The 17,064-nt window shown below is 38.5% G+C and overlaps 1 long non-coding RNA gene across 1 annotated transcript in view; it reads right to left on the reverse strand.

Annotated features, from left to right (window-relative positions):
- LOC124289974 overlaps positions 1 to 5,695 on the reverse strand; it is a 162,605-nt gene extending 156,910 nt beyond the window's left edge. Inside the window, exon 1 of the long non-coding RNA XR_006901804.1 lies at positions 5,592 to 5,695. This is a non-coding gene — a long non-coding RNA (uncharacterized LOC124289974). The remainder of the gene's footprint in view (positions 1 to 5,591) is intronic.
- Between the last annotated feature and the right edge of the window lie 11,369 nt (positions 5,696 to 17,064).

The raw sequence follows: 17,064 nt of genomic DNA on the forward strand, positions 1-17,064 counted from the left end.
GACCCAACCTGGATTTACACCATCACTTCAGCTATTAGCAATTAAAAGAACGATTAAGTATAATAGTAGATTAAATTTACATTGAATGCTTTGGGACTCACGTACCCTCTCAAGAGGACAATAATTTTACAATACTTCAACCCCCTTTGGGGGTAATATACAAAGAAACCCAGAGAATATATCTGTCAAATGTTAACTTCTGTGAGAGGTGTTTTGGAAGCCTGTGAGATGCAGAATGACAAATTGTATGAATTTACATCTAAATTATTGCACTGAATGCGACATTGTGTACATTCAGTGATTTTCAGCCTTTTTCACGATTTTAGTATCTATACATCTGAACGTCACATTCATTCCAATAAAGAAGCTTTGCAAAATATCATTCTACAAATAATTCTTCAGTAATTTATGTCTGTTTATAGATAGTTAGTAAATATAATGTAAAAGAATTAATCATCAAATTCAGTATCTTCACATGGAATGCCCGCTTGTACACAATTTTATGTGTAAGAGTATAACAAGTTTCTGTCACGACGTTCAATAGTCATGTAGAGATTGTGCATCATCATCATGGAGAAAGACGGCTGCTGTAATTCAGAAAGCCTACAGAGAAAGAAAGAAACTCGAAGAGGAGAAAAGATAGACGAAACGAAAACTTGAAAGAGTACGTAAATATTACATACCTACATCTCAGCTCGGGAGGCAAGCCAGAACTGAGCGCCGGAGGAAAGTTAGACCGCAGGGCCTAGATTTTCGAAGCTCTCTTAGCGCTAAGATAGTCGCAAGTTAATGTTAATGTATGGCACTTACGACTATCTTAGGGCTAAAAGAGCTTCGAAAATCTAGATCCAGGTGCGCAACCACAAACTTACTGTATAAACTGCAGCTAAAACTGAGACTTCCATGCTAGTTTTAGACACCATCTGTGATACTCTAGTTAGTTTACAGTCCTTCGAAGACTGCTGATTATTTAACAACTTATGCCGATTGTGTATGCAAAACCTTTCCCGTCACTATATGGCTGAAATATTGCCGATGTGACGTTAAAATTTAACTCCCTCACTCACTCAAACTGAGATTGAAGCTGTGGCTGCTCCGAGGGTAGAGAGAGATGATGTAGTCCCTGGTACAGCCGATCTGCCCACTACGCCAATGATTGTACAGTTGCCTTTCCACAAAGGACGGAGGAAGAATTGAAAACGCATCAGTAGAGTGATATCTTACCTAAAGGACCAAAATGTTTCTCTTATCTGACGTATTGAAAGGATCAGTAAGTGAGAGTGAGTGAGTTTGGTTTTACGCCGCTCTGAGCAATATTCCAGCAATATGTAAAATGTACCTTATGACAAACAGTTAACCTCCATCCTATAATAACGTACCCTATGACAAACAGTTAGCCTCCATCCTATAATAATGTACCCTATGACAACAGTTAACCAACATCATATAATAATGTACCCTATAACAGTTAACCTACATTCCTTAATAATGTACCCTATCACAAGTTAACCTACATTCGATAATAATGTACCCAAGGAAAACAGTTAACCTACATACCATAATAATGTACCCTATGACAACAGTTAACCTACATTCAATAACAATGTAACCTCTGACAACAGTTAACCTCCATCCCACAATAATGTACCCTATGGCAACAGTTAACCTACATTCCTTAATAATGTACCCTATGACAACAGTTAACCTACATTCCATAATAATGTACCTAAGACAACAGTTAACCTACATACCATAATAATGAACCTATGACAACAGTTAACCTACATTCCTTAATAATGTACCCTATGACAACAGTTAACCTACATTCCATAATAATGTACCTAAAGACAACAGTTAACCTACTTACCATAATAATGTACCCTATGACAACAGTTAACCTCCATCCCATTATAGTGTACCGTACGACAACAGTTAACCTACATTCCATAATATTGTACCCTATGACAACTGCTAACCTACATCCTATAATAAAGTACCCTATGACAACAATTAACCTCCATCCTATAATAATGTACCCTATGACAACAGTTAACCTCCATCCCACAATAATGTACCCTACGACAACAGTTAACCTACATTCCATAATATTGAACCCTATGACAACAATTAACCTCCATCCTATAATAACGTACCCTGTGACAAGTTACCCTCCATTTTATAATAATGTACCCGGTGACAACAGTTAACCTACATCCTATAATAATGTTCCCTATGACAACAGTTAAGCTATATTCCTATAATAATGTACCCTATCACAACAGTTAACCTCCATCCTATAATAATGTTCCCTATGACAACAGTTAACCTCCACCCCATAATAATGTACCCTATGACAACAATTAACCTACATCCCTCCAGATAACAGAATCATCCACAAGAGATAACGGATAATATATCAGCATAAATTGGAAGGAAAGCTTGAAGACATGCAGGTCTTGACATTGGCCACTATGGTAAGTGAGCGAACTTAGTTTTACGACACTTTTAGCAATATTCCAGCAATATCATGGCTGGGGACACCAGAAATGGCCTTCACACATTGTACCCATGTGGGGAATCGAACCTGGGTCTTCAGCGTGATAAATGAATGCTTTAACCGCAAGGCAAAAACATGGCCCCACTATAGTGAAATCTCCAACAATGAGTCTGATGCTGACAAACCTAGAAACAATCATGATATCCTGGCATGCCCAGGGGACACAACTCTGCAAATAAAACAGTGGAACCATGGATCACTGGGCTCCCATCCACCAAACTCTTTCAGCACACAAGTATACTACAATACATTTTTTATACGGTACAATTGCAATATTTTTTCTGAGAACTTGTACACTGTTAAAATAGTACATGAAGTTTTGTGATTATCTCCATGGTTTAACATAAAAATCTACACATACTTTCATTCACCAGTAACAGTTCCCTCCATAATTCATTACCAAAGATCATACTGTTTTACATTCCACAAATTGCTAAAATATAGAAATCGAATTGCTAACATTCCAATCTCAATTTGACTGACTGACTGAGTTTGGTTTTACTGCACTTTTATCAATATTCGAGCAATATCACAACGGGGGACACCAGAAATGGGTTTCACACATTGTACTCATGTGCGGAATCGTATCCAGATCTTTGGACTGACAAGCAAACGCTTTAACCACTGGGCTACCCCACCACCCATAATTCTTCAACATCCAGTGATTAAGATCATAAGAATCGATTCTTGCCACTAGAATACAATGCCAAGGCAAGGTAAGGCACAGAGCCAAACAAATTGGGTCATTCCATCTAATTATGACAAACATAACTTGCTCAGAGTTTTATTCTTATGAAGAATCCTAAAAGTATTTTTCATGGTCATTTTTAGACATAAGTACAGAAAAAGGTAAAAACATGGAAGTGGTTATTCTCACATGTTGTTAGTTCCCCTGTTTCAAGGAATACAAAAATGGTATAAACTGGACAACAACCAGTGTCAATGACTTTCAAACAGTGAGTGAGCATACTTTACGCCACATTATTTCAGCAATACCATGGCGGAGGACACCAGAAATGGGCTTCGCAAATTGCAACCGTCTGGGGAATCGAACCCCGGGTCTTCGACGTGACGAGCGAAGATTTTAACCACCAGGCTACCCCATTGCCCCATTTCAGGTTCTAATATTTCACAAGTTGCTTTGCAAATCAGTTCAATACAATTTATACACAGAGATGTCAACAGGAAAATCTATTTTCAGCTGAAAACTGAATTGAATGGTGTGTGTGTGTGTGTGTGTGTGTTCGTGTGTGTGTGTGTGTTCGTGTGTGTGTGTGTGTGTGTGTTCGTGTGTGTGTGTGTGTGTGTGTGTGTGTGTGTGTGTGTGTGTGTGTGTGTGTGTGGTGTTCAGACGATTCACAGAATTGATCAATTTGAAATAAAATCAGCAGAAATCCGCGGATCAGCAGAGCTTTGTGAAAACTGAATACACAGTGGATTTGATCCTTTTCACTTGTTGAATTCTGCTTGAAGAAGGTACATGTATCAGCATACAAGTGTACCACTGAGTGAGTGAGTGAATGAGTTTGGTTTTACGCTACTACTTTCAACAATATTCCAGCATTTTCATGGTGGTGTGCATCAAAAATGGGTGTGAGTGAGTGACTTTTGTTTTATGCCTCTGTTTGCATATCACATATCACTCTGGTATGCACAGTTACCTATATATAGGAGTGAGTGGGTTTAGCTGTACGCCACTTTTACCAATATTCTAGCAATATCATGGTGGGGGACACCAGAAATGGGCTTCACGCATTGTACCCATGTGGGAAGTCAAACCCGGGTCTTTGGCGTGACGAGCGAAATCCTTAACCACTGGGTTACCCCACCATCATCATGTATGAAACAACTCAAACTGAGCTTATAGTAATGTGTACAGTATTCCTTTAATATGGGGGACCATTTAGAAAAATATAAGGTGACACTAAAGATAGTCTAACTCACATCTCAAGGGAAAAGGGAGTCTGAAGTGTAGAGTACACAATGTAATGAATGGTCTTGTTGGTATTACCATATATTACCAGTGAAGATCTAGGTTAGAATTGATCTTCAGTAACCCATGCTTGTCATAAGACGTGAGAAATGGGATCGGGTGGTCAGGCTCGCTTACGTGGTTGACACATGTCATCATATCCAAGTTGCGTAAATCAATGCTCGTGATGTTGATCACTAGATCAGATGACTCGATCATAAGATCTCAAACTGTTATTATGCCATAATATTTGGACTTCCATGCTTATTATAAAAAACAAGGATTAATTGTGACTTAATGGACATGAATTTCATCAATTTATTTACTTTTTAGTACAATATCCTGCAGAAAAAACTACCTAAAATGGTGATGGAAAACCAAGTTCTATGCCTCTCAAAGAAGTTACCTAAAATGGTGTCATTGACTTAAGCATCTTCAAAAAACGAAACAGAGATAAAAATATAAACATTATTGTTTGACAAATTATGATTGGCATTGCCTATCAGCTGTAACAATAAATCCCTGCACGTGCATCAACATTTTTACATTGACAACCAGTTGTTTTCGAAGCATTCATAAAATACAATGTTTTTTACACTGACTGAAAACACAGACGTAAAGATGTCACCATGGCTGTCCACCATACCCCAGCATCTACGCTTGCAACGTTACGGGGACGATGTAACAAGCAGCGAAATAGACAAAAACATTGGGATGTTGAAAAGAACATTCTTTTTTTAGTTTGACAGTGTCGGTTGAGATCTTCCGACACACCAACCGCCGGTAATGGTGTGTGTAGACGCTCAAGAGAATACTACAGAGTGGAAAGGGTAGAAACCATTCCATCCCGGCAGTGACCGGGTGAATTGGTCAAAAAATGACCCTAGCAACCTCGCGCCGGCTCTGAAACAGTAAAGATGGGGGATAATGCGGTGCCGTTTCCGCCATATTTGTTTCTTATTTACGTGTGGCGCTTGCGACAAGCGCAGCACGCGCGGGTCAGAGCGACTTCCAACATGTTCCATCAAAGGGTTTTCACTCAAAACAGCATTTAATACTTACCTTAATCGTATTATCCTTACACGAAGCATAGAAATCGTCAGTAAATAATGATCCGTGTGCACAAGCAAGTGCAAGATAGGCCTTTATCTAAGCTAGTCATTCATGTTTCGCAGAAAGGTACACGCTGCTTTGGGGGTCAGAGCTCACACATATGCAAATCTTTAGAGGCCTCGCGAAGAGAGAGCTGGGCGATGAACATGACATTTTTTGTGGGAAAAGCTGCTCATATTAATTTCAAATTGTACAAAATTCTTGGGGAACTAATGTCGCCGTTTTACTTTGTTAGAATCAGTGTTTGTCTTGCTTGTTGCGAAGAGGAAAGACAGGCCTTATTTTGAAAACTTTTCAGTTATTTTGCTAATACATAACATACTTCTCGATATTGGAACTGGATGAAATACAGTATTTTACAATACCATCTTTTGTTATGTTGAATGATATAATCAGTGTACGAAATAACCACTGGCCCGGTAGCCCGTGGCTGGTGAAAGTCCAGGCGGGCCAGTAAATCTCAATAGACACTAGTCCGACTGGATAGTGAATGTTCATTGGGTCATTTTGTAAATATATCACTCTCTCCGACTTAACACTCTTAAATCATGCAAGATTATGGCCTTATAAAAATGTTCATCGTATTAGCAGCTTAATGATGAAATCAGTGTCTACATTTAAAATTCGGGCTAGTGAACTACTTTGTCGGCTAGTAACTTTCAGGCATAGCTAGCCCGACTGGTTAGAATAAATGTGGAAACTATTCTCAACAACATTAGAAACGCACCACACTAAAATGCACCGACGATGCTCAAATATCATGGGTACATTTCAGTCTGACGGGTATATTTCGTATTCCTACATGGGCACAATGTGTGAAGCCAATTTCTGGTGTCCCCCGCCGTGATATTGCTGGAATATTGCTAAAAGCAGCGTAAAACTAAACTCAATCAGTCAGTATATTTCGGATTGTATGGGTGGTGCGTTTCTTATGTTGTTCAGTATATTTCGCATACTGGATATAATACAGTACAGTCACCATATAAGGAAAATATTTATTTTGTAAAGTAATTGTGTCAAAAGTTCTTTTTTTTTATTAAACGAGGGAATGTTGTTCGAATTCGCCAAAGAGAAAAGACACCCTAGTCACATTTAAATGAATTATATTTTAAGCAAGAAAACGAAAGCATCTCTATTTCCACAAGATGGATCATTAAGCTATAGTGTAACATTTTCTAAAACACAGATTTGGAAGGGATGTGATTGTTTACCCGGGCCTTCAGCGTGACGAGCGAACGCTTTAACCACAAGGCTACCCCGTCCCATCCCCAGTCAGTCAACCAGTCGTACCAAAGTTTGTTCGTCACGATTTCCCACATGTGTCAACCAAGTCACCAAGTCTGACCACCCGATCCCGTTAGACGCCTCTTTCCACATGCATATTGGTTACTGAAGATCAATTCTAACCCGATCTTCACGGGTTTGTGACCAATTTAAATGTATATAGCTGTCTGACCGAGCGGGAATTGAACGACCCTGCTAGTTTTCCGATCGACAAAACCAACCTACTTAATTTCACAATCAATTGAATAGTACTAAACTTGGCAATTACTCCAATTGTTTCCATATGCTGTCTGGAGTCTTCACTGACCACACCCAGTCTTTCCTCAAGGTTAGGGGTGGTGGGGTAGCCTCGTGGTTAAAGCTTTCTCTCGTCACGCCGAAGACCCGGGTTCGATTCCCAACATGGGTACAATGTGTGAAGCCCATTACTAGTGTCCCCCGCCGTGATATTGCTGGAATATTTTTAAAAGCGGCGTAAAACTAAACCCTCTCACTCACTCACTCCACAAGTTTGGTTTTATCATCGCCAGTGATAGTGGTAAGTCCACCCGGTGCAGTGCGTGTTACAAAATAACTGATTCGATCTTTAAAAATCCTGTATATTATGTTCAACATCCTGAAAATACACATCACTCCATAAACGTTGTGAACAAGCATGGCGAAATATATATAAGACAAAAGAGGCCACTAAACTCGAGAATGAAACATTTAGCAACAAAATGAATACAAGTATTTATATGCAGTGTATCCATTAAGCGCCAACAGGGCTGTATTGTGACGTCATGTTGTGGTTATACGTCAGTGAACAACACGTCAAGACGTCACGTCTTTTACGTCAACAATGGTATGTGCATTACCCGGACAATGATGCAAAGTGCGTGAGAGAGAACCGGAGCTTTGGCAAAAGAGGACTGGTGGGTACATTATTTTGTCAAACATGTTGTGCCGGTGGTTTGTTATACGAGATCTTTTACCAGGGTGTATCATGAAATAATTTACATATAAAGGGCGAGCGGCACATTAGTCTGTCAAACAGACCCTGAAGACCCGTGCGGATCCGGGTTAGAATTGGTCTTCAGTAACCCATGTTTGTCGTAAGAGGCAACTATCGGGATCGGGTGGTCAGGTTCGCTGACTTGGTTGACACATGTCATCGGTTCCCAATCAGTTGAAAAGAAATTGTTTTGTCCAATTATTTTGTGTTGTTGAGTAATGATTGAGCATTTTAAAATGATCTCTGACCAGTTTTAATAATAAACTGTAGTAATCTTGTTGTTATATTGTCCTTTGATGACAAAGTATATTTGTCAAATTTCAGCTCCCTCACTTTGAAGTGGAATAAAATTTAACATGTAAACGATGCTGCTGATTGATGCCTATTGATAACGACCAACTGCCTCTCCGACACATACCATGCAATACCTGGCAACTAAATCAGTCCAAACTATGGTAGAAACCGATTTTTGATGGCGAGTAATTTCAAACGAAACTATACGCCAGAACTAAAAAGCCAAGTGAAATGGCGGTAAAAACGGGTTTCTAAAATCGCTGAAAGTTACATCTAAAACTGAGGCACATGGTAAATTTCGCTCTTAGATACAATGACGTACGATTATTCTAAAACGTCGCTTGCGATTCGTTGGAAGATTTTGGAAAAAAACGCACACACGAAATAGTATTTTTCCAAATTGCTTCTCACCTTTGGCAGTGACGAGAGACCGATAGCATAACGTAAGTTTCACCCTTAGACGAATTCATATCTGAATTCCTCATTTACTTTCACAGTTTTAATAACATATTTTCTTCTTCACCAATGCAAAGTGCCGAGATGAAATCACGCGATATTTGTTTGGTGTGAACACGACCTCTGTGCTTTGAAGTCTGTACTTGTAGGAAATGTAAACAAAGCGTAGATTCATTTCACACTATGTGGCATCTTCTCAAATTGTGAGAGATTCATTCGTCTATTCGCAGCACACATTGGCCATTATTTTTGCACAGGAAAGTATCGCTGCAAAGGAGTGAGTTTTATAACTTAGACAAGTGTTACAGATAAAAAAGTAAGCATAGCTGCAAAATATATGAGGATTTCTGGTATATCAGATGGAATTTCATGTATGCATGTTAATGAATAGCGATGTTTTATGTTATATGTCAACCTGACTATTTTATACTATAAGAAAATGAAAAACTATTCATTTATGAAATATATATGCGCACAATTTATAGTAGGCATTGTTTCGATTGTGAAATTGTTTGTTTGTTTGTGTGTGTTACAGTAACGTTCGAAACAGGAAATTCCGACCAAGTGTGCCATTAAACAACGGATTTGCTCTAAGCGTAGCCGAGTTATGTCCCTTCACTGACAAACTCTGGGACTTGATATTGCTGGAATATTGCTAACTCACTCACGACATACTGCAATTAATGTATGTTTAAAACCAATATTTAAGACTGATCAGTTGTAATAAATGTAATGCAGTAGACACTTTGAAATATTACTTTGAAATTATAACCTTTCTTGTTAATCATTTTGCAGTTCATTTATGCCCCAGAGTTACAAAAAAATAAGGGGCGGTGGGGAAGCCTTATGGTTAAAGCGTTCGCCCGTGACGCTGAAGACCCGGGTTCGATTCCCCACATAGGTGTGAAGCCCCTTTCTGGCGTCAGCCGCCGGGATATTGCTGGAATATTGCTAAAATCGGCGTAAAACTAACTTACTCTCTCACTCATTACAGAGAAATGGTACTGCTTGGATGTCATAACACTGACAGTGCTAAGGAAATGAGTCCCAATTTTGACTTCACTGTAGACAGACTATGTGTTTTCAATTTTAATGTACTAAAGTTTGAATATATGTTTAGTGTTTTCAAAAGTGATTTATATTCTCAGGACAAAGTATTGGTAACGTGAGAGACAAGGCGTGTTATTAATGCTATAGAAGGTGAATAAATGTAGATCACTGAGCGTCTCACTACCCTGACCAACTGCAGTATGTCTTAGCCACGCGGCAGTGTTGGATCAAACATGTAAAATCATGGTTAACTTAATGTGAGTGAGTGAGTTTAGTTTTACGCTGCACTCAGCAATATTCCAGCTATATGGCAGCGGTCTGTGAATAATCGAGTCTGGACCAGATAATCCAGCTATCAACAGCATGATCATCAATCTGCGCATTTGGGAACCGATGACATGTGTCAACCCATCTTCGATAATCTCCAGGGTATATGTTACGATCACCCTCCACTTTACCCTGGATACATGAGTCTCATTAACCTATTCAGACAATGACCTACTTTTCAGCCGATTCGAATTTTCTCGTGTGAATGTGAAAATAGACACCACAAACAACTATGTTTACACTGAATTCCAATTCTTTGTTTCAGAAGAAAATGGTATTTACAAATGAATTTTAATTTTAAACTTTAATGGCATCGTTTGTCTATATTGTTTGGCGAGGTGTAAGCAGCATGACCTTAACAGAGACGTCACAGACTGCCCCTGTTTGATGAGATCGTAAAATGATTCACAATGCATCTGACTCACTGGTTACACATGTTATGTGTTTTTCGCGCTAATTCAGTGTAGTTCTGTAACGCACAACATGATTGATATAATATCAATTCCGTACCAGACCGCCAAACTTTTCTAGCGGTACAGCCTCGTTTTGAGATTTCCACGATTTCCAGGTTTCCGTTTGTCAGAGCTCGCTGTACGACAGAGCACGCTGCACCGCGTGTTTGCAAGGATTAGAAGGAGCGTTGTGTTGTGCTTAGATGTATCAAATAATACTGATTAATATTTATGTATCCAGTTAAATGAATTGGTCTAAAAATTCTAGACTGGTTATGGTACTACGTTGCGCAACAGGAATGGACACTGTTGTATAATCAATGTTTTGACTTCAATCAGAGCGTCCTGATCAATGTCACCTGTTTGCACAATTTGACAATATGATGTCGTGCAAATTAAATTAATTTAACGAATATCAAATATACTAAGTATTTTCTGAACAGATACATGTGTAATAAATAATCATATCATTGGCATGTGTTATATTACACGCCAATTTTAGAAACAACTGCTAATAGTAAAATACTGCAACGAGATCCCACAAAAACAGTGACAAAACGGATGTACTTAACTGATGCTATTGAAATAGCGGTTGCTGCAGGTGAGAGATAAAAAACCCACAAAACAGTCCAAAAACGGATTGAGTAAGTGAGTTAATTTTTAAAGTCACATCGGCACTATTTCAGCCATATCGTGACTAAGAAAGTTGTAAATTTATACATGAATAAACACAAACTTATATAATACACTTACCTGTCTGTAATGGACAGTAAAACAACTGGATTATCACAGGAATAAATTTAAGACTAGTATTTAAATCTAAAATACTTTAACTATAGACGACGATACAATATAGAAACAGGCTAAAGATCGCCAACAACTGAAGGTAGATCAACATACTAGGAATCGTGGGGACATACAGTGCCTTTGCTACCTGCATGGACCCAAGTTGGATTTACACCACCCCTTCAGCTGCTGGCGGTTGTAGGAAAGGTTTAGCCGAAATTTACAAGAACAACAATGCTACGTTTAAAAAACTGGTAAGCTTAAAATGTAACTTAGAAAGTTTTTGGTACTTACGTGAGTGAGTGAGTGAGTTAAGATTTTAAGTCACTTTGGCAATATTTCAGCCATATCGTGACTAAAACAGGTTATAGATTAATAGATATTAAAGATGAATTATGAAAACCTGTCAACGAAGGACAGTAAAACAACTAGATTATCACAGGTAGAAATTTAAAACTAGTTACCAAATCTAAAACATTTAACTATACACGACAATACAATATAAAATCAGGCTATAGATTGCTAACAACCGAGGTAGATCACCATACTAAGGACCATGGGGATTTACAGTCGGTAGCAGTTTAGACTCATTTAGCCATACATTAAAAACTCACATATTCTACAATTAAAAAGGTTGGATAGATTTAAATTGACTTTGAATGTTTTTGGGACTTACATACCCTCTCAGGGGGAGAATAATTTTATAATACTTCAACCGCCTTTGAGGGTACAGCCACTAACAATCTCAGTTACTAATCTAAACTACCAATAATAAAATATTTATCTATTTTCAAATTATTGAACAAATCTAATTCCTTTAAAAATGCAGAAATTAAATTAGAACTTATATTATTAAAAAGATCCTTCATAGTTCGTGATTTGAAATAGTTATCCCTTGTGATGGAATATTCAACACAGTCAAGCAGAACATGCTTGACCGTGATTCTTTCATCACAAGGTGTGCATAACGGTGAGTGAGTGAGTTATTATTTAACGTCACATCGGCAATATTTCAGCCATATCGTGACGAGAACATTTGACATTGAAATAGAATATATATAGATATTATAAAAACCTGCCGACGAAGGACAGTAAAACAACTAGAATATCACAGATATACATGTAAAACTAGTAATTGAATCTAAAACATGTTAACTATAGGGGACAACACAATATAAAAATAGGCAATAGATCGCCAACAACTGAAGATAGATCACCATACTAGGGTCCATGGGGACTTACAGTACCTTTGCTACCTGCATGGACCCTAGCTGGGTTTACATCATCCCTTCAGCTGCTGGTGATTGTAAGAAATGTTAGCCAAGGTTAAAATTACAAGAATACTACGTTTAAAAATCCTGGTAAGTTTAAATTGACTTTGAAAATTTTGATACTTACGTACCCTCTCAGAAGGACAATAATTTTACAGTACTTTAACCCCCGTTGAGGGTACAGCCACTAACAATCTCAGTTACTAATCTAAACTACCAATAATAAAATATGTATCTATTTACAATTCATTTAACAAATCTAATTCTTTTCAAAATGCAATAATTAAATGAGAACTGACATTATTAAAAAGATCCTTCATAGTTTTTACTTTGAAATAGTTATCCCTTGTGATGGAATATCCAATGCAGTCAAGCAAGACATGCTTGACTGTGATCCTTTCATCACAAGGGATACAAAAAGGATAATCTTCGCCTTTCAATAAATATTCATGAGTATATCGTGTATGGCCAATGCGACATCGTCGCATAATGACCTCTTCAAATCTGGACTGACAACCCAAGTAGGTGTAACTAATATACGGTTTTATTGCATGTAATTTATTAATACCTACTTGAGTGTCCCACTTCTTCTGCATCAGATCATGAATATAAGATCTAATGGTAGCTTTGTAATCAGAGTATGGAATAAAAAGTGGTGTCACAGATTTGTTGAATGCTGCCTTGGCAGCAAGATCGGCCATTGTGTTCCCAGAAATGCCAACATGGCTGGGTAACCAACAAAACACGCTGTCGCATTGGCCAGTAGCAGGCTAATTATATAATTCTATAATTTCTATGAAAAGTCGATGTTTACAAGAACGATTTTTAATAGCCTGAAGGTACGAAAGAGAGTCAGAAAAGATGATATGTTGTTTATATTTAGGGTGTTTATTAATATATGTCAAGGCTGTTAATATGGCATTTGCTTCTGCTGTGAATACAGAGCTATTATCAGGCAATAGAGAAGATATTGTTCTGGATCCAATGACAGTGGCACAAGCAACTGCGCCTCCATCCTTGGATCCATCTGTAAATAAGGATTTATATGTATTATATTTATTTCTTAACTGACTAAATTCTTGTTTATACCGTAATTCATTAGTTTCTGACTTTTTAAGTGTGTTTAATGTTAGGTCAACTTGTGGCCTAACCAATTGCCAAGGAGCAGAAGAAAGAAGACCGAAAGGAGAAATATGTTCTAGCTCAATGCCAGGAGCAGAAAGGAAAGGTTTAATTCTTATTCCTAGAGGCGGAACAAGAGAAGATTTCTTGGTGTATAAATCCCCATTGCGGGGATTGAAGACACAGTTATATGCAAGGTTAGATATGTTAGAGTACAGGTTAGTAATACACTGTAAAGATAGTTTTATGCAGCGTTGTGCAAAAAGATGGTTCATCTGCCTCGAGGTAGAGACTGTCAACAGGAGAAAATCTAAATGACCCAAGACAAAGTCTTAGGCCTTGGTGGTAGACAGAATAAATAATTTTCAGGTTGCTTTTGCAGGTTCCACCATATACGATGGAGCCATAATCAAGTTTTGAACGGATCAGTGATCGATATAAATATAGGAGGGTAGCTTGGTCCCCCTCCCCACTTACAATTGGAAACAGCCTTTAACAAGTCGAGTGCCTTTAGACATTTAGTTTTAAGGGATTTTATATGTGGCAGAAACGTTAAATGTGAGTAAAAATTAGACCCAAGAACTTGGCCTCCTTAACAACCTTCATGGGAGTGCCATTTAAAAATAGTTCTGGATCTTTATGAGGTTTATATTTCCGGCAGAAATGTATACAATTAGTTTTGGATTCAGAAAATTTAATGCCGTTTTCAAGACACCATTTATTGATTTTATTTAAACACAACTGCATTTGCCGTTCAATGGTATGCATATTTCTACCACGACAAGAAATATTAAAATCATCCACAAATTATGATCCATCGAATGAATCGTTTAAAACCTTGGATAAACGGTTGATCTTGATACTAAACAATACCAATCACAATGCCAATATGTGACCGTCGAGTAGGATGTGTCCAGATGGAGAGCGCTGTTATACGGTGTGCCACAAGGATATGTACCCGGCCCTATTCTCTTCACCATCTATACAACCCCAATAGGCGATATCGCCAGGAAACATCAGCTAGAGTTTCACCTATATGAAGATGACACTCAGTTGTATCTTGGCTTCAGACCACGAGTGCTATCATCCGTAGCAGACACGTTTCAGTCAGTGACAAACTGCATCGATGGCATCAGGTGCTGGATGAAAGCTAGTTTTCTGAAGCTCAATGGTGAGAAGACAGAACTACTCATTATTATACCGAGAACAGCAAAATCTCAAGCCTTGTCACACCAACGACTGACCATTGGCAACTGCAGTATTGTAAGAATTGATTCTGCAAGAAACCTAGGGATTGTTTTTGATTCTGCCATGAATTTCAAAGGCCATGTCAGCAAAATGTGCAATAAGTCATACTGCCACTTCAGGAACATCAGTCAAATCTGAAAGTATCTGACTGAGGAGTCACTCAAGACACTAGTCCAAGCTGGACTACTGCAATAGCCTATTGTATGGCATAACCAAGACTCAGTTGGTCAAACTGCAGCGGATACAGAAAACTGCTGCATGAACGATCACGGGTACCCGGAAATTCGACAACATGACTCCAGTACTAAAAGGTCTGTACTGGCTGCCAATGAATGAACGGATACAGTTTAAAGTCCTGGTTCTGGTATTCAAGGCACTCCATGGGTTAGCACCAAGCTACATCAAGCTATACAGGCCAAGTAGAGCCTTAAGATCGACATCAGGCTTGACTGTCACTGTGCAAGTAACACGAACAGCAACATATGGAGATCGGTCATTCTCCAAGGGTGGTGCTGACCTCTGGAACAAGCTCCCTGAAGACATCCCTCTTCGCTGATTTGATGGAGTCAACATTTTTTTGCCTCAAGGTATGAAGTATTGTTTTTGCATTTGATTTTCAATATTTCCGATTCCCGTTGATACACGGGATAGGACCTGGATGAAGCGGAATGTGCACCATTACAGTTTGTGCACTTATACTCTTTCCCACAGTCGGAACCCTCATGTCGATCACCACAACGATGGCATACTGTAGAGTTTCGACAGGATTGCGACCCATGCCCGAAATGTTGTCATTTATAACAACGGAGTGGACTGCGGACATACACATCCACCCCGATGTTGAAATAACCTGCTTTTATAGACTTTGCAGCAGAGGAACGGTCAAAATCAATAGATACGTGATGGTTTTCACGATGATACCCTCTTTCTTAATCGTGAAACGTTCCACTGCTGATACACCGTGATCTGCCAGCTCTGAAGCAATATCCTCCTCCAAGACGTAAATCTTGAAAATATAGCCCAATTCTTTTATTTGCCAAAGGAGGATCTCACATTACCAAAACCACGGAATTTAGAAACAAATCAACGGATATATTAGCCAAGGTATAATCAATTAAACCTGTTTACAAATCCATGTTTGATGATGGATGCAAGGATGGTGACACAGGTGCCAGAACCAAGGCCATGTCATATCATCAAGACTACCAGATTACTCGTTTTACAGCCGAACCAAAAGCTATATATGTATTAAAAAAGCTAGAATCAACACAAGAAAAAAAGGTAATTTACAAAAATTTACAATTTGTATATAATATCATATTTAGGAAAAAATCCAAAATTGTAAACATGATATTTACAAGTCTTGTACATTTTGTAAATTTAGGAAGGATTTTCCCAAATTTCATATAATTTCTCCTTTCCCAAAGCTGACTGACTGACTGAGTTTAGTTTTACGCCGATTTTAGCAATATTCCAGCAATATCACGGCGGGGGACACCAGAAATAGGCTGAACACATTGTGCCCATGTGGGGAATCGAACCCGGGTCTTCGGCGTGACGAGCCAACGATTTAACCATTAGGCTACCCCACCGCCCCTCTTTCCCCAAGGATAGACTTAACTTTTCACGCATATTTTGTTCTGTTAGAGTTCATATTGTTGATAAACATAATGCATCTTGCATGTGACATATTTATTCACGAGAACTGCAGGAATAAGCCGTATTTTAATATTATCCATTTGTGCTATATATTAATGTAACTGCATCTAACGCTTGAAGAGATACATTTTTTGAAAGTTGGGATCAAGTAAGTGTTTTCTTTTCGCCGTCCGATGTGATCAACTAGGAACCCAATCATTTACAAGCTTGGACTTTAAAATGTGGACTTTTTTCCAGACCCCCGCCATATAGCTGTAATATTGTTGAGTGCGGCGTTAAACAACAAACAAACCAAGGTCCCTAGTTTACAAGATAACAACCTTCAGATGCTGGCCACCTATATACCGTTTGTATACTGTTGTGTACAGACATATCGTTTTGTTGTTACTTGCTAGATTTGAGAGAGAAAGGTTTCATACCTTCTAGCAATATTCCAGCACTATCAGAGCGGGGGACATCAGAAATGGGCTTCACACATT

Source organism: Haliotis rubra, unplaced genomic scaffold (assembly GCF_003918875.1).
Source record: "Haliotis rubra isolate DU_JTF1 unplaced genomic scaffold, ASM391887v1 Scf453, whole genome shotgun sequence".
NCBI lineage: Eukaryota > Metazoa > Mollusca > Gastropoda > Lepetellida > Haliotidae > Haliotis > Haliotis rubra.